Source organism: Eurosta solidaginis, chromosome X, assembly GCF_040869045.1.
Source record: "Eurosta solidaginis isolate ZX-2024a chromosome X, ASM4086904v1, whole genome shotgun sequence".
Taxonomy (NCBI): Eukaryota; Metazoa; Arthropoda; class Insecta; order Diptera; family Tephritidae; genus Eurosta; species Eurosta solidaginis.
Window position 1 is genome coordinate 10,676,432 of NC_090324.1, and position 20,041 is coordinate 10,696,472.

Sequence of the window (20,041 nt, forward strand, 5' to 3'; positions counted from 1 at the left end):
CGTTTGGATGGCTTGGTGGGGCCTCGTTGGAGTCCGATGTCGCGGTACCGCTATTTGTCGCGTTCCTTTCGAGGTTTCCTTGTTCTTTCTGCCGCTATTTGTCGCGTTCCTTTCGAGGTTTCCTTGTTCTTTCTGCCGTTAATTCGTGCTGCAACAGCGCCCGGAAACTGCGCATCCCGTTCCTGCTTTTTGGCGATCTCATTTCTGTTTTTGCTCTCCCTTCCTCCATTTTCGCTCTCTCTTCCTCCACCTGCTGAGCCCAATACTTTGTCGGCCCCATTAGGTGGATTGACAACGTGTCAATGGGCGGGTTGTCGTCGCCAATGGTTTTTGCATCATCGCGTTCAGATAGACGCTCATCTAGATGGAGCGTGGTGCGGTGCTTTTGCTGGCACCGTTTGCAGCGATATTTGCTATTGCACTTGTCCACGCGGTGAAAGGGCGACAGACAATTTGGACAGTATTTGTGCAGCAGCACGGCCCGCAACCTCTCCTTCGGGGATTTTTTTCTGCATTCGGTACAGAGTCGGAGACTATAGACCCTGCCGCAGAGCTGGCACGCGACGTCGAAACGCTCTGCGCCCCCTCTGACTTGGCCAATAAGGTTTGGTAACGGGTCATGATCTGAAAGAATATTGGTATCATTGATCATGCCCAAATTGAGGTTGCCGGAATATTGTTTGGGTGGCGTAAACCAAAAAAAATTATCTCTAATATATTTTTGCAAAAAAGAAAAAAAAAAAACATTTTATTGAAATAAAATTTTAATTGCAATAAAAAATTTAAGGCCATAAGTACATACTTATGCACGCAAACAGATGAAGAAAAAACGGATTTAGCACGCATCCATGCGATGTGGATGGCGCTTTAGCGCCATTAGTACATTTTATAATCTGATTTATGTCGGTAGATGTCGCCGAAGTAGTCCTAAAAATTTATTTTTGATTTGTGGTGAACTTTGTTTTCACAACAAGTGACCTGCCACCACACGGAACGGTTCGAAACTTGGCTGAAAGGGTATTACTTCCACCATTCAATATTATTTTGACGTGTATTGACGATAATGTTGAGATTCGTGGAATACGCATATGCGACAAGGAGAAATTTTCAATTTAGTGCGTATTTCCGATGTTGTTAAGCTAACGCGAAATTTAATAAAGGGTTTGAAAGGTGTTGAAAATGTTTTCACTCAACACACACCCTTACTTAAGGAAACATTGGAAGATGTTTTCAAAGGGCGAGAACTAGATCCAATGTATCCAGCAATTAATTCGGCATTAGTACCATTTCGGCGTCCACCACAAGAAGTGGTCGTATTTATGGTTGGTGGCACTACAAACGAAGAAGCACTGGCAGTACACCAACTTAATAATCTTGGCTATAAAGTAATATTAGGTGGTACGACTATACACAATGCAAAAAGTTTTATAGGTGAGGTATTGAATGCAACCGAAGGTATTCAGTTCAAACATACCAAATCAATGTTGAAATATATTTCTAGTGATAATTACTAAACTAATGATAGATAGTAGCGGCGAACAATTTAAACAGCTGTATTCGCTTACATTCTATATTCATTATTATTATTACTGCTGTACCGTGTTTTTGCTACACTGTTATCAGTATTTGTGCATGGTTTTAAAACAATTTCTGCATCGCATTATCTTTATGTTGATCAACGCTTTAAGAATATGTGTTAAGGGTAAGGGTGCACATTCCTTGACGTTAATGGCAAAGAAGGCTGGTATCGTCAAATCGATATTAAGTATTGTTTCCTTGTTAAACCTCAGGGGTAACAGCTGGATAAAATTTCCTGACTCAAATTTTCTTTGACACAATTAAAATCATCTAGATGGTTTAGATTCAATTAAATCTTTTCCATCCCATTTATCAAATGATTCTAAAATTTGAAGACCAGCGGATCGACTTCCACTTGTATAGCTTCCCCATTCTTTGGATCAAAGCCTTTTGAGGGTAGTTCATCCCCAAACGGTGCTGTAAGTTTGAATTTGTTGCCATCTGAGCCTGTAAGCTCATCGGTTAAGGGATTAAAATCTAAACGTCTAGCAATCGATAAAGCGGTGACTAATTCGGGGCTGGTAACAAACGCATGCGTTGAAGGATTTGCATCATTTCTTCCAGTGAAGTTACGATTTTACGATGTCATAATGGTGTTTTTATCGCCTTTTTTAATATCTTTCCGATCCCATTGCCCAATGCAAGGACCACAGGCATTTGCTAACACTGTGCCCCCGACTTTTTGAAAAACTTCCCCGATACCGTCTCTTTCAATAGTCGCACAAATCTGCTCAGAACCGGGGGTGACATTAAACGGTATTTTTGATTTGAGACCGTGGTTCTTTGCATCTTTAGCAATATTGGCACAACGACCCATATCTTCGTATGAAGAATTGGTACAAGAGCCAATAAGGCCGACTTTAATGTCTATGGGATAGCCATTTTTCTTTGCATTTGCACCAAATTTACTCATTGGATGAGCCAAATCAGGTGTGAACGGACCATTGACATGTGTGTGTTATCTAAATTTATTTCAATTAGTTCATCGTATTCACCATTTCCATCGGGATTAAAAAGATGGCTTTTATATTTATTTGCTTCATCTGCAATGGCACCCCGATTGGTAGATTTCAAATATGAAGCCATACGATCATTAAAAGGAAACACCGAAGTAGTTGCACCAATCTCAGCTCGCATATTGCGGATTGTTGCCATACCAGTACAAGATATTGAATTAACACCACTTCCGTGATATTCGATTATGGCACCCGTACCACCTTTTACAGTTAAAATATCTGCCACCTTATTATTGAGCGATCTTATTATTACAGATATTGTATTTAAATAAGAATTTGTAATGCCCCACGGTTTACGTTTGCTATCGCTCGGCACACTCTACGAGACATCGAAAGGATCTGTCAAAACAATTGTTGCAATTTAATTGCGGCTGTATGTTGATTGGATTCACCATAACCCATTGCAAGTCAGCAAAGTGGAATGGTCTACAGACGGTTATCATCTTTTTATGAGTTGCAAGAAAAATATATCAGGTAAGGCTTTCGAAGAAGATTAAGATATTTGGGATGTTTTACAATTAAATTTTGTTAAAGGTACTTTGTCAATGAACCCCTGTGTGGCATCAAATTTCCATGTCCTACTACAAGGGGATCAGGCCTTATATACGAACCAAGGAGAAAAATAACAAAAAATATATTTTGGCTCCCAGTTCACATTTCCCAACAATAGCATGAACCGCAACCGCAATCCAACCGATATACATGGAAACAAGGATGATAGTATGGAAGTAAAGAATTCCGTCGATGTATCGAGCATTCTATCAGAATGTAAATTATTGAATATAATACAGCTTCATCAAACTTATGCAGCTAGTCATTGGCCTATCCGATATTCAGCAATTTAGCAGTTGCTGGTCGAGCTGAGTTAGCACATTACTCAGTGGTGACAAAAGTGTGGAAATTAGTCGGGAACGAGTCACAAGAAAAAGATTTCGTGGTATCTGGGGTTTACTTTGGAGGTTTTATTGTTTTGGGGTGCTAATCGCTGTTGGATCGCACCGATGAAATACGCATTGGAATACACATTGGATAACCAGTTCGCGACCAAGATTCAGGTTCGTGCTCCTGTAATTTCATTAAACATCTACTTCGAAATCAGCTCATGACACTTTTTTGATGGCGTTGTTAGCCCCTTTGAGTTAAAACTGCAGGATTCTTATTCCTTGAGTGTCAATGGCGCTTACGAAGTAGAAGTTAAAAGTACAGGTATACATCCAGCGGGTATAGTGTCCCTCCCGGTTACAACTTTACGAAATGATTTATCAGTGAAGTCTTCATCTACTTCACCTGATTCAGTTGAGACAATTATTGGTAACGTTTGTGGACGAATTTTGATGGTTCAAAGGGAATCACGTAATAGAGTAATAAATTCTCTAATGGCGTCTTGCCTGGCTTCGTGTGTTGGATGCTTTTGGTTGTCTAATGCATTGGAGAAGAATCTGATGCGTGACTGCTTGTGGTTGTATTCTGGCGCTCATGGACTGTGCGCATGGCTGCCAATCTTTCCGCCTATGAATGAGCAAATACTGGAGGGTCCACAAAGGTTACACACGTTCATGAACAAGAGACTCATGTTATCATTTTCCTTGGAATTATATCCGCTGGTGATACTCTTTGATAATGCAATTGCTTTAGGTGTGGAAAATGAAACAACATTGTACACAAGTGAAATAAGTTCCCATTTTGCTTTTTAGAACGAAAGTCGCAAGTATATTTACATAAAATCCTTCGTCAGTTAATTAAAGAAATCTTGGCTATAGTGCATGGTAGATAGCCCTTATTGCTTTAAATGGATGAAAACAATTATTTAAAGCAATTTTTTAATTTATAATTTACTTAATAATGTGGAAAAGGTTTAAACACCGTGACATCAGCTGTGTGATGAATACGCACGGTGAAATGGGGGAGGTACGGGGATAATCCGGTGACGATATGACTAAAATTCTGGGATCAATTCTTACATTTAATTATCTTCTGAACAATTGCGTGGTGGCAACGGCACACTAACGCAATTGTTGGAAGAAGTATTCTGTGGCAGATAGTGAATCTGCGTTAGGGTTTTGTTGGCCTCGTTCGGGGGAACGAGAGATGGGTTATTTGGAATAAAGGAATATGGACTATTAAAGTTAATTTTCTTTGTCGTTGGGTGGAAGTAGTACCAATTTCGCGATTGGTCTCGTAATTTGTCCTTTCATTGTGTGGGCGTGAACAACGCGTACACGGTTATCGGAACCTGGGTGTGTGTTGACGATTCTCCCCATTCTCCACTCATTTGGTTGGAGGTTATCCTCCTTTATGACGACTAGGTCCCCGGGTTTTCAGTTGGATTGTGGATGTTTCCACTCGTAACGTTTCTGGATCTCGGTGAGGTATTCCGATTTCTATCTTTTGTAGAATGTTTGATGGAGGGCTTTCATCTTCTGCCATCGGTTTACAATTGAGGTAGGGTTTTCGCTGCAATCGAGTTCAGGTGGAGGTAAAAGATGCCCACCTACGAGAAAGTGGCCTGGAGTAAGCGGCTGCAGGTCGGAATGGTTGTTGGATGAGGGACTGAGGGGCCTAAAGTTGAGGCAGGCCTCAATTCGACATAGGAGGGTCGTAAACTCTTCGAAGGTATATTTATGATCGGACGCGATCTTTTTAAAATGGGTCTTAAAACTTTTTACCCCCGCTTCCCACAAACCTCCCATGTGAGGAGCGCTTGGCGGTATAAAATGCCATTCTAAAGTGTGATGGCTATATTTATTCAAAGTTCTGTCCCTTGCTTCACGCAGAAATGCTTTAAACTCGGATCGTAAAGATCGCGAAGCTCCGACAAAGTTAGTACCATTGTCGGAGTAAACGTTTTTCGGAGAGCCTCGTCTGGATACAAATCTGGCGAAGGCAGCTAGGATGGACCCGGTACTAAGTTCCTTTGTCGCTTCTAGATGGATGGCTTTCGTCGAAAAGCAGACGAACAGGCAAACATATCCTTTTGAAATTCGGCATCCCCTTCCTCGGTAGGATTTTATATCGAATAGTCCCGCGAAATCTACCCCAGTGTTGGTAAAGGCCCGGGTAAAGGTGGTGCGCTCTTTCGAAAGGATCCTCATAAGTTGCGTTTGTGTCCGCTTCCTGTAAATAGTACATACCTTACAGTTGTGGATAACAGATCTTATCATGATTTTAACGCGTGGGATCCTGTACTGAGCGCTGATATGACGTAGCATCAGCTGGTTCCCTCCATGCAGGGTGGTCTTATGAGAGGATTGAATTATAAGTCTGGATAACCTGCAAGTATAAGTAAGAATAATGGGATGCCTTTCATTATGGCACATGTCTTTGGATGCCCCAGTCCGCCCCAGTTCGAATGATGCCTTCTTCGTCTATATATGGATCTAGGGGTAAAATCTCACTCTTGCCATTTATTAGTTTTCCCGACTTCAAATTTGTGTACCCTTCTTGATAATGTTGCCTTTGGCAGATTGTTATCAATCTTCGTGTTGCTTGTTCTATTTCGTCAGGGGCTATCGAATGAGATTCCCTTTTAAAGAAGGCTTTAGTTTTTGGGTGCGTTTTCTGGAAAAACCGATGAATATAAGATATAACCCGTAAAGCCCTTGGTAAATCGGAAAACCTATCCAGAATGTCCAAGTTATTTTTGACCGAAGTTGTATGAACTTTCACCCTCTTTTCCTCAATATTCGTATTGTAATCTTCTTCTTGTGTTGGCCAATTTTCGTTGTCTTCTTGTAACCAAGAAGGTTCCTGCCACCACAAAGTTGTTGATTAGATCCGAAACGAAGAGGCATCTGCTCGCCAAATCTGCAGGATTTGACGCGGAGTCTACGTGCCGCCATACTTTGTCTCCTACTTTGTCGATGATTTTAGTTATTCGATGTGCCACTAACGTTGACCACGAACATGGTGGTTTTCGGATCCATGCCAGCACTATAGTTAAATATGTCCAAAGGGTTACTTTAATATACGAAAGTTTCATATTTTTAACCACAGATTCGATTATTTCTGCTAGTAGAACTGCACCGCAGAGTTCGACTCGAGACAAGGATATGATTTTGACCGGGGCTACTCTCGCCTTGGCCATCAACAGGTTGGTGAAGGCTTGATCCTTTGTTTGTACCCTCAGGAAAACAGTGGCGGCATATGCTTTTTCCGAGGCATCGCTGAATCCATGTATTTCGATATTGTCCTTCAATGTGTAGTGAAGCCATCGCGGTATGCGTATATCGTTGATCTTTTCGTAGTCAGTCATGAATGATTGCCACCGATGTAAAGTAGTTTCAGATACATCTTCATCCCAGCCTGTCCCTTCCAACCAAATATTTTGCATTATTATCTTGGCTACAATTAAGACTGGTGCCAGCCAGCCAAGAGGGTCGAAAAGTTTTGCGATCGCAGACAGTATTGTCCTTTTTGTTACAGTGGGGTTATTATCAAAGGGTTTCGATGTAAAGTAGAAGTAGTCGAAATGGGCGTTCCATCTGATGCCGAGTGCTTTTACCGTGCTGGGGTCTTCAAACTCAAGAAAATCTTCGTTTAATAAATGTTGCTTTGGTATACCCTGTAGAATTTTCTTGCAGTTGGACGTCCATTTTCGCAATAGGAACCCTGCCGATTGCAATGCCGATGATATTCGATCCCTTGCTCTTATCGCAGTTTCGATGCTGTGTCCACCGGCGAGTACGTCATCAACGTACATACAATTTCGCAAGGTATCTGCTCCCATTGCACGTCATAAGCGAGTTGGTGCAGCGTCCGAATCGCAAGGTATGGACCACAATTGACCCCAAAGATTACTGTTTTCAATTCGATAGGTTAATTGGGTTTTTGAGGCATTTGCGAAATACGATTCGCTGGTATTTTGTTTGGTCTTCATTGACCCATATTTGGTGATACATCTTCTCGATGTCGCTGTTGAAGTCGTATCTAAACAGTCTCCAACGTAGTATAAGGATTTTTAGGTCGGATTGAAGAATCGGACCTGGATATAAGGCATCATTTAGACTTTTGCCGTTCGTGGTAGGAAAAGATGCATTAAATACTACTCTAACTTTTGTTATTGTACTTTCCTCCTTTATAACATCATGGTGAGTTAGGACGTAACAGTCGGTTGAGTCAGGCGGGATATTACTGACTTGTTTCATATGCCCTAAGGTCTCATATTCAGACACAACTCTATTGTATTCTGTTTGTAGGTCGGGATTTTTAGCTAACCGTGTCTCTTTGCTATAAAATTGAGAACACGCACTTCTTAGAGATGCACCTAAGCTAAATTCTTTCCTGAAGGGTAAGGAAACTACGTATTTGCCATCGTTGTTCCGAACTGTTGTGGATTTGTATAGCTCCTCGCAGTAAGTGTCATCGTTATTGATGCTCCTCTTTTTTGGGATTTCTTCTATCTCCCAAAAGGCCGCCAGTTAAGTGACCTCGTTGAAATATGAAACTAAGGTTTTATTTGAATCAACCGCATCGGTACGGCCTGTCAAAATCCAGCCGAACACCGTTTCCTGTGCTATTAATATGTTTAGCACGTCCTTCCTAATACCGCCTAGCATAATTTGGGGGTATATGTCTCCGCCAAGAATTAGGTCGACTGGCTCATTGACAAAGAATCTTTTGTCAGCCAGTACTATGTCAGGGAATGCTTGCCTCGTCATTGCGTTTATTTGGCAAGTTGGAAGATTCCCTGTTAATTGTGGTAAAACCAGCATGATCGTATTGATCTCGATTAATGGGTCTGTTGGTGACCGCAATTGTACGTTGCACGCTTCTTTTACTTGTGCAGACATTATATTATTGATGCCCGCAACTGGGGCATGCATGCGTTTAGTTGGCAGATTTATTCTGCGCTTGAGTTTCTCGGTTATGAATGAGCATTCAGCGTTGAGCGTTTGAGCATCTCTTGACGTTGATGCTCCGATCGTATCTACCGAATTTGTGGTTTTGGGCTGATTGGCAATGTGAAGCAGCGTATTGTGTCTTAAATGACATGTAGCACAGTTCACTTGACTGGTGCACTTTGTAACAGTATGTCCAGCCTAAAGGCAGTTTAAGCATCCGTGAATGCTTTTAATGTGCTCAAACCGTTTATTTGGCGTTAAGCGCAGACATTTTTCGCATTTTGCGATTCGATGTGCAGAACTTTTGCACATCTTGCACGTGGGTTTGGCTACACTAGCCTGATACGACCCCAATCGTTTCGACGATGTATCTGCCGAGGAACGAGAAGCTTGTGGCTTAGAGGGTTTCGAAACCGTATCCCCTCTTATATCTACGACAGTTTCCAACGTTTGGAATCTGCTGGATAAGAATTTATCCATGTCTGCCCATTTTTAAATTTCTGTTTTATTGTCTATGGTTTGCTCCCATAGAGCCAGTGTGGTTTCTGGCAGTTTTGTGGAGCACAAATACGTTAGAATTGCATCCCAGTTTGATATGTCAATCTTGAGACATTGAACCGCTGAGATACAATGGTTTATTTCACGTTGAAGTTTTTAATGGAGGTACCGCATTCACTCTCAACTGCTTTTAAACTAAAAAGAATTTTTAAATGGGCATTGACCAAGATACGTTTGTTTTCCTATCGGTCACATAAATTTTTCCACGCTTTATCGAAACCGTCTGTCGTTAAGGAACACCGTTCCACTATTTCTTTGGCCTCCCCTTGGGTTTTTTGCCTTAAATAGTATAATTTTTGTCCTGAATGGGGTTTACTATTATTAATATATATGGCGGTGAACATGTCCCTAAAAGACGGCCATGAAATATAGTCACCTTTGAAAATATCCGTGTCACACGCTGGCAGGCGCACATGATATTCCGTATTATCTGAGACATCTACTTTCTTATCTTTCTTTTCAAAATCTTCCAAAAGCTCAGATATTCCCGCCTGACACTTTAGGAAGCTGAAATAGCACATTTTATCCTTCTTTTTGATAGCCGATAAGTCCTTTGACTCAAGCTCTGATGAACCTACGAGCTTTTCGTATGTCACCTTCGTAGCTTCCCACAGAGTTTTTAACTCATCACTTTGGTATATTAGAGAGTGTTTACTGTGTTGTGAAGGTGACATGTCGTTGAAGTCATTTTCATACTCCGTCACTGCATCTGCTTGGCGTGTATAGGTCTCCATTGTGTATAAAAATGAAAACCGATAACTTTATAAAAAACTAAGAAGAAATTGCCTTTGCAGAGTGTAGTGAGTGAAAATGTTGCCAAAACACCGAACTTGGAAGTGATAATGTGATTAGTGAAAAGATTTGGTGTATGCGTATGTATACACAAATTTACCAATTGATTGTGTAAGCCGATGAGTTATGGCTAACGTAAAAATAGAGGCTTAAGCCGGAGTCATTGGTGCCGTATGTCGTATCGCTGTATCCGTATCCCTAACGTAATCAGCTGTTTATCGTTACGACGGTAAACCAAAACCCAATTGGTTGGCTACGATACGGTTACGACCTTAGCGGCACCAATAATCGATTGCATTGATTTTCATGAGTTTGGTCGAATCAGCTGTTAAAAGGTTACCGATACGGTTACCGATAAAGCACCAATGTCTCCAGCTTTATGTGCTAAGTGGGATAAGTACAATTTCGTGGTCGCAACGCCGCGCATTCACGTAAATGTTAAGGAATGTGCTAATGCAGATTTGCTACTAAATAGTCTAAGCCAATAGGTAATGGCTAGAGCAAAAATGGTGTCAGTGAAAAAAAATATATATATGTACGCTTGTTATGGACTTTTTGGTAATTTAACCAAGGACTGTGAACTTTTGTATCACAAAATTAGATCAGTCAAAACTAATTTGTATATTGCCGCAAGTGAGAATTATAATTCTTCATTTTTTTAAATATTTGTGCAAGGAATAAGGCTATTGGCCACCCAAACAACAACAACAATATGTGTGTATGAAACTAAGTGCACTTTGTGCTATAGCCACAAACTAAATTGCGATCGTATTGCCCGTGTAAATAAGCGCAAGTTATTTTTATGTGGAAAATGTGTTTAATTGAATGTGCGCGCAAATTAAATAAAAAATTTTTTGGTTAAATAACCTTAACAAATCAAAATTTAATTATGTGAATATATATATATTTTTTTTCTATGAAAATTATGCAAAGGCGAAAGTAAAACAGTGGCGCTAAGCGGTGTTGAGGTTATGTTAACCTTTTGGAGCAGTGTTGTGCTACCTTGAGCTGTGTCCGGAAAATCTTGCCGCGGGTGGGGGATTATTCCGGATAGTCACAAGGCGTGATGCACAAACTTTAAGAAACTGCCTTAAGCGCTTTTTTTTCTCTATTTTTACACGAAATATAAATTTTTTCACTTAACACTCACTTGCACTTTTTGATCGGAAATAACCAATTTATAATTTTATTTCGAAAGATTTATTAACAACAAAAAAACTAAACGGAATAAACCATGTACCTTTTAATTAATTCGTTGATCCGGAGTAATAGATTGATTTTTTGTGGATGTCGGAGTTGTTGATGTTGGTGTTGCCAAAAGGGTCGTTGTGTGCAAACGCTGCCGATTATATTATCACGATTGTAAATATGGTTGATATTATCTTCCTTGAACTTTTTGACTGCTTCTGATTAATTGCCTAGGTGATTGGCTCTTCTTAACGGCGTGGTAAGGACCATGGACAAATGCGTGGTGGCAACGGCGCGCACCCACGTATTTGTTATAGATTGATTAAGGCGAAAAGGAGGGAAGAAAATAAGAACACCAAAAGGTTTCGTGTTAATAAAAAAAAAGGAATTCACAGTGTGTCTTTATTGAATGTATATAAATACAACAAGTGTTAAGCAAGATTTTAACAAATGTTGTGGAAAGTTAAAATATTAAATATGTTTGTATTAAATTTACACTCACGTGAACGTGGGATAACATGTACCTTCGCTGGCTGCTGGATTCAAAGAGAAAAAGCCTCTTTGCCACATAAGCCGATGAACCCCCGATACAGCTCCTTCGTTGGGTTTCCCGGCAACAAAGTTGCTGTACCGCGGGCTCACAGCGGTAAAAATCTAGGATACATACGTACTACCACTCACAGATGCCTGTGTGTATTAGTGATCACAAGCATATGTGGGTGGTAGTAAACAAAGGAAAATAGAGTAAAGAAAATTATGTTACGAGGGGGGGGGGGGGGAGATCGGCGGCCACCGTGGTGTGATGGTAGCGTGCTCCGCCTATCACACCGTATGCCCTGGGTTCGCACCCCGGGCAAAGCAACATCAAAATTTTAGAAATAAGGTTTTTCAATTTAACTCTTCTTTCCAGTCAGATATCACCAAGTTAAGAGCTGTCTCACAAGAATGTTTCTTTCTAAAGCCTGGCTGTTGGTGGGCTAGTATATTATTATCTTCAAGGTATTTTACTAACTGGTTCTTACCCTGCAAAAATTGTTGGATTACGTGTTCCATTTTCTTCATGTTGGAGTACTCTAACAATACTCCTTTGCAATGCGTTTGCGGACCACGATCAGCCGATCATTGCTCGTTTTTTAACGACCGTGATCACGACACGATGACGATCGAACAGAGTTGCCAAAAGAAAAATATTGCATACAAATAACTGATAATAAAATTTTACTATGGCAACTCTGATAAAATGCAACCGCGCGCTGGTTTTATGTATACATACTATAGTATAGAGAAATATTAGTTTCTTTATTCACGCAAGTGCTAAATAACATAAGAATATTCGTGGTACAAAATATAAAAGTTGTATTGCCCCTCTTCATTTACTTTCATTTTAAATTAAATTCACTCCGATAATTCTTTCCGACACAATTCCTCTTTAGTACATTGGCATATTATCCTCTGTGGGTGCTCCATGGAGTACTACAGTGAAAGTACTTTGGAAATTACTCTCACGTATGTAGTCTATGGAATACTCACAAACAAAGCGAGAGTGGGATCACCTACTCCTCTCCTAGGACATCGCAATTTTAATTGGAGCACATTTTGTTTATGAATACAGATTAGTTTTGGAACACTCGAATACTCCCAAAGGAGTATTCCTTACATTATTTATGGAGTACTCGCGTTTTTGAAGGGTAATTCTGCCCTTTCTAAAATACAACATGAACTGAATAACCTATATAAATGTATAGACTGAAACTTAATATAAATAAAACGAAATTTATGATAATAACAAGGAGGAACGTTAATGAGGAGGATATAATTGCATTCAAAATAAATGCTGAAAGCATACAAAAAGTTGACAGTATAAAATATTTGGGAATCATAATTGATAACAAACTCAAGTTTGAAGAACATATAAACTACACAGTCGAGAAAGTTGCGAAAAAAATTGGGGTTATGCAGAGAACATCCAAATATATTTAAAAAAAATACAACATAATTATATATAAGTCCATTATAGAACCGCACTTTGTATACTGCCCATCTATTCTATTCATTGTCAGACAAAGAAATATATAAACTTCAAAAGATGTAAAACAGATGTATGAGATTTATTTTTAAAAAACTTAGAGATCTTCGTACAGCTGATATGCTGAGAAGTTTAAACTGGTTAAGTGTCAAGCAAAAGATTTTTTTCACGCTATGAAGTTTATATTTAATATTAAAAGTGAAAATGTACCTGAATATCTAAGTAAAAACGCAGTATTAGTTAAGCAAACACATAACATTAATACAAGGAATAAACATAATTTCAAACTGCCTTTATTCAGAACTGAAATATATCAGCAAAATATTTTTTATAAATTTTTAATACAAGTTAATAGCCTTGAATATTGTAAATTGTTAGATTTATTTTTTATAAAAAGTTTCAATGAACTGTCTATAGATATAAAAAGTTGTAATGAAATCGTAGCTTTTAAAGCAAAGCTTTACGAACATTGTAAAACCTTAGCAATAACATAGTAAATTGTAATCTAATTTAATCTATGAATTGGGCTTTTTTGCCATAATAAATAAATGAATGAATGAATGAATATTGTTCCCGTACATTTACAATATTTTAAGCGCACAATTCACTTTACTTTTGATATTTAATATATTAGTATAATCCAACTTGCACGAATTAACGAAAAAATAATGTTAAATTTCACTAATTTACTTATAAAATGTCAAAACAAATATTGCAAAAAATTTTTGTCGTATAGAAGATCCATTTTATGGATCTTCCAAAAATGTTCTGCACGCACGTGAACTGCACAAAACGCGCACGCACTTCCTATTATCTCTCTGTTTTTCTCTCTAGTCCTTTTTTAACTTTTAATTAATAAAAAACTTATCTATGTTTAGTACATATATGTGAATAGTATTTTATTTGAAGTTTTTAAATTTTGTTACACTTGGGCACTTAAGTTTTAGTTTTTAATTTGTAGGACTCACGCGTGTAGTTACTTTGCCGGCTCACTTAAAACTGAAAACTGCCGCTATCGCAACTCTGTGGCTAGGCTTCTTTTCTTTAGGTTGCTTAGCAACGAAATCCATGATGGCGTCGAGCAACGGCAGTTTCAACCAATCTCCGCGTTGCTCGACTAACAATTTTAGTGATACCAAGTGCATCTGATAAATGGTTGCATCTTGCACTTTTCCAGAGGGGGAGTTGCCAGCTACAATTTTATGCAGTGAATTACTATGGCACTACATCATCCCCCTTTAGAAAAGAAGAATTTGGTAAGATTAGTAATTAATCTTGCCACATTCTACTTTGGGCTTTAGTAATTTGTTGTAATGTTTTGAATGAACTGTGTTAACCCGGGATTCGTTCATTCAGAACAATGCAACTTTTGGAAATATAATGAAAAATTTAAGCTACCAAGAAAATTGTATATGCAAAAAAAGTTAATTTTCAGAGATTTATAATTAATAGAAATTTTGTTTGAAATGGACCGGTTTTTCCATTCTTATTGTAGGATCTACGTTAGTAAATTTATATTTACATTTTCATAAAATTTCTTTCTTTAGCCTTCATTGGCGGATTCGTAAAATATACTTGTATATTTATATCTAAAGATTATTTAGCAACTTTTATAGGAATAAGTACAGGCTCAATTTAATAAATTTTTTGTATTCTATTTTTATGTACAATTTTTTCATTCTGATTACTTCTATCACTAATCGTTATATTTGGTCCATCAATATTTTTTACAATGTAGGGACCTTGATATAGTTTTATGTTTATTTCTAGGTTCTGTTTCTACTAAAACTCTCTCATTAACTTTAATTTCTAAAGGCTTAGCCGTTTTATCATATAAATTTTTATTTCTAATTTTATGCTTATTAATCAAATTTTTTGGCATTTTATGTGATTTTTGCATTCTAAACTTAAGCTCTTTTGTGTAATTTTCTACATTATAGAGCGGATTAATTTGTTCTTTTTGCAATTCATGTGGCATTGTAGTTTTTCTGCCAAATATTAATTCAAACGGAGTAAATTTACTATCGAAAACCGAACTACTTGTAGTATAGTGTAAAAATGTAAAGTATTTTAAATATGTATCCCAATCTGAATACGTTTCATTTAGATATGCACGTAAGTATTCGTTAAAGACTCTATGATTTCTTTCAACAGTACCAACAGTTTCGTGGGGGTAAGCTGTTGAGAAATCATGATCAATCTTTAAAAGTTTTGTACATTCAGAGAATAATTCGTTTTTATATTCCGTTCCTAAATCGGATCTAATAGCTTTCATTGTACCATATGTTAATATAAAGGTCTCAAAAATAGCACAAGCAAGAGTTTTTGCTGATTTATCTGGTACAGCTACTGTTACCAGGTATTTAGAAAAGTCACAAATCATAGTAACAGCGAACTTGTTACCATATTTTGATTCCGGAAGTGGACATATTGTATCGACAATTAATATGTCAAAGGGTTTGCAGGGTGTTGGAGTCAACACAAGATTTTCCTTTGTCTTTGGTTTTATTTTATTCAAAAGGCATTAATTGCAATTTTTGACAAATTTTGCAATGTCTCTTGTCATATTTTTCCAATAGTATTTTGTTCTTAATTTGGAATAAAATCGTTTTGTACCGCAATGACCGCCTAACAAAAGGTCCTCATGATAAATTGTCATAAGTTTTTGTTTTTGCTCTGTTTCTGCTACAGTTTCTACAGGGTCTGTTAGTATTATTTGTAATGATTTTAAAATTTTAATACCGCTGATTTTAAAGTTTGTGATTGAAAATTCTTTGAAAAATATATCATTTTTTGGCCATTCTAACCACTTAATATTGTGACTGCCGGCTGCTTTTTCAAGCTTCGAAAATTACTCATCTTAATTTGTTTTTCAGTTAGCATTCACAAAATTAATTAAATTTAGTTTTTTATGTTTTAAATGCGCATAAATTTTTATATAAGAGATCTCATTATTTTTATTAAATTGTATAGTCGACTTTATTCGCGGTATATTTTTTGAAAGATTGTATTAAAATTTGTCATAAACTTGTACTTTAGGCGTTTCGCAAAAAGTATCATTAAAATTATCGTCCCTATTTTGTAATTCCATTTGTTTGGTTTGTGATCGCGTTTGGACTGCTAAAACATGCTTTGTAGATTATTTTATTTCGTCTATACTAATGCGAGAAAGAGCATCAGCCACAACGTTAGATTTTTCTTTTATATATTCAATCGTAAATTTATATTCTGACAGTCCTAATCGAATTATAGAAAGTTTAGACGAAGCGTCTTTCATGTTAAAAAGATAAACTAGTGGTATATGATCGGATTTTACTGTGAAATTTGTACCGTAAACATATGGACGAAAATGCTTTATAGCGAAATGTATTGCTGGGAGTTCTAATTCGATAATTGCTTTTTTCTGTTCTGCTTTATTAAAGGATTTTGACGCGAAACAAATTGGTAAATCGTTATCACCATGCTTTTGGCTCAGTATAGCATCACACCCACTCTTAGATGCATCTACTGTAATTATAAATTCTTTTGTAAAGTCAGGGTATTGTAGTAGTTGAGGAGACATTAATGCAAGTTTTAGTTTTTCGAAAGCGTTTTCGCATGCCTATAAGGTTTTTATTGACTGCTCTGAAACCTACGCATATACGATACGACTTTTTGCCTGTTGGATCTTTTTTCGGTACCAAAATTAAAGGACTGTTATAATTTGAAAACCTAGGTTCGATTAAATCATTCTGTAATAGGTTTTCGACTTGTTTATTTATTTCTTCGCGTTGTGTGTATGGCAAACGGCAATATTTTAATATAGACGGGACTTTTGTCAGTTAATCTAAGTTTTTGTTCGTAGAAATTATTAAGCGTCATTAAGTCGGTTTTTAATGCAAAAATATCAGAATATTTCAAACATAAATCAAGTAATGTCTTTTTAGCATAAGAAGGCATTTGTTTTGCTAAAATTGATTTAAGCTCTTTTATGCGTTTTGAATCGATAAGTGTTTCATTTATGCGATAGACATTGAAGTTTTTAATGTCCTCAGTTTGAATTTTGAAATCTTTTACATACTTGACCTCGTCGGTGATGTTGATAACTTTTATTATTGTATCAACGATACATTTTGCTGTGAAAACACCGTTACAGAGTTCATGAGAATCTACATTAACTGGACTTGTCGAATTTTTCAAACTAAAAACACGAAAATCTTCGCATCTTGGTGGAATTACAAGAGCATTTTTACCATTTCTGTCCCTTGTCCGAATGTAATTGTGTCATTAGCATAATTGATTATGCATTTGTTCGTTTTTAGAAAGTCTTCCCCTATTATACCGTCCGAAGGAATAATACAAAGTTGTCACTGACAACATGAAGAGTCAGAGGAAAAAATGTATTTGATGCGATTATACTTGTATTGACTGTTCCTAGTGTTGTTACCGTGTCTGTTGTTACGCCTGTTATATTTATTACGTTACTGTCGTCTACTATTACATCGTTTGCCAAACTGGAAATTTTTATTAATGAAATGTCTGCCTGTGAATCTACTAGAAAAGAGCATATTTTATGAGAATCGCTACAGGCGACTTCGACGAAATCAGAAAAATTTAAATTTAGACAATATATTGACTGAGAAGTATTTAGTGAATTGCTCCTGCTCCCTCAGTGTTCGCGCCTGAGGGGCTTCGGCATTTAAAGAACGAACATTGGCTGAATTTCTAGAATTTGAACCCTGATTATTGGAATTTCTGTTATTTCCGGACCGATTATTATTGTTATTGTTGGAATTGCTATTGCCTCTATTGTAATTGCGATTATTTCCTCTGTTATAATTGTTATTTCGGAATTTGTATTATTGTTATGCCTATTTGCGTTATTGTTAAATCAAAAATTACTATTGTTGTTATATCCGAAATTACTGTTGCCTCTGGAATTTCCACGGAAATTACTATATCTTATCGGACGTGACCGAAACGCTAACACTTGCCGCTCTTTAACTTCCTGTTCTCGCTCTATAATCATTTTCGCTACAACATCCTTTGAATCTTTGAAGGTTGTTGACGCAAGGATTGATTTCACCATATCTGGCCTACTATTTAATCTACAAATGCTAATGGTTTGCTCAACCGCCATCTCATGGGCTTTTGCCTGCGTCATACCTTCAATGATTAGACAGCGCTCTAACGAGCCAGAAAGCTCTTTTACCTGCTTGGAAAATTCTGAAAAATTGTTATTGGTTACTCTTAAGGCTGCAATTTTTCCCGCGACAACTTTCGAGTTGTCTGGCCTAATTTTACTACATAGCGCTTCTTTAATTTGACTGAATGATTCTATATGCGTTGGTAGGATTTCGGGAGCTTTGCCTTCGAGCTTGGATTTTAAAAATGCATTGAAAGTAGTAGTTAAAGTTTCGTTAGAGAATACTTCCATTAATTCAACTTTATTTATAAATGAGCCAAGTGCTAACGGGTCTCCACTCACTAAATCAGTTAAAGATGCAATTGAGGCTGAATCGGAATCTGAATTATTGGAATCTAAATCTTGCTCTGAGTATTTGGAATATAAATTTGGATGTGAATTTTATGAAACTACCTTCCCGTTTCTTAGGTCCATACGTCTTGAAACGAACAGACGAAATATTAAAATTTTATTGGAGCAAGATATGTGGAAATTATTTTTGAAGATTGAATAGAAATTGTATTTAAAGGAAATTGAATTTGAACGAGAGAATTTTTCGAAAATGGATTGTGCTTGATTAGAAAAGTTATGCAGAATTGAAAGACAAGTGGGATTTGAGAGCGTAAAACTGAAAGAATTTAAAAGATGTTGAATATTGTTTACGAATATATTTACTGGAATTTAAGAATTTTTAAATGTACAGAATGTGAGAAAAAAAAATTTTGAATTTGAAATGTATGGCAAAATTATAAATTTTGTTGAATTCCTACTACAACTCTGCAAACCAATCGTGCATTTCACTCAATTTCTATGTACTATGTATACTTTGTATATAAGGCTAATGTACTTTACAATAACTGAAGAGATTAGCTGTATAGACATGTTGTTGTCGCTGTTGTTGTAGCGACGGGGTTGCTCCCCGAAGGCTTTGGGGAGTGTTATCGATGTGATGGTCCTTTGCCGGATACAAATCCGGTACGCTCCGGTACCATAGCACCATTAAGGTGCTAGCCCGACCATCTCGGGAATGATTTATATGGCCACACTAAACCTTCAGGCCATTACCTCCCTCCCTACCCCCAAGTTCCATGAGGAGCTTGGGGTCGCCAGAGCCTCGTCTGTTAGTAAAACAGGATTCGCCGCGGATAGGTGAGGTTGACAATTGGGTTTGGAGAAGCTATATATTGCGCTGGCAACCTGAAAAGTTGCCCTACACAGCCCCTTGAATCTGGTATTTTAGTCGCCTCTTACGGCAGGCATACCTACCGCGGGTATATTCTGATCCCCTAACCCGCTGTATAGACATCATACCATTTTATTGTAACAGTAAGTTGAAATAAAGAGTTTAACCAGAACGGTCACGCGTTTTAATTCTGCTGCGATTAAAGAACCTTACAATTGGTTATGGGCCCAGATAGTAAAATCTGGTAAAATCTTTAATTCGGAAAAATTAAAGACTAATTAAAGACAATTTGTTGTGTTTTTCGGTTGTTTTGCTTATCCGGCGTTAAAAGCAATAATCGCGGTATAATGGCGAATGTGTTATCGAATATTGAGAAGTTAAGTAGTGACAATTATTCTACTTGGTGCATACAAATAAAAAGTTTACTAATTACGTTAGATTTGTGGTCTGCTGTAGTGGATTCTCCTCCAGAAGCAGAGGAAGCAAAAGCAGCATGGTCGATAAGTGATAGAAAAGCACTTGCAAGTGAGCTTATACACATAAAAAGCTGCGTAACAGCAAAAAGTGCTTGGGACGTTTTTAGCGGTCTTTACAAATCAGACACGGCATGTCGCAAAGTAAATTTGTTTAAAAAATTAATTCGCTTTAAATTTTCAAGTAGCGGTAAATTTTCGGTCCAACTAAAAGCATTTTGCT

The 20,041-nt window shown here is 37.4% G+C and overlaps 1 pseudogene; it reads right to left on the minus strand.

Annotated features, from left to right (window-relative positions):
- Positions 1 to 1,844: 1,844 nt before the first annotated feature.
- LOC137234778 (aconitate hydratase, mitochondrial pseudogene) lies at positions 1,845 to 9,666 on the minus strand (annotated as a pseudogene).
- Between the last annotated feature and the right edge of the window lie 10,375 nt (positions 9,667 to 20,041).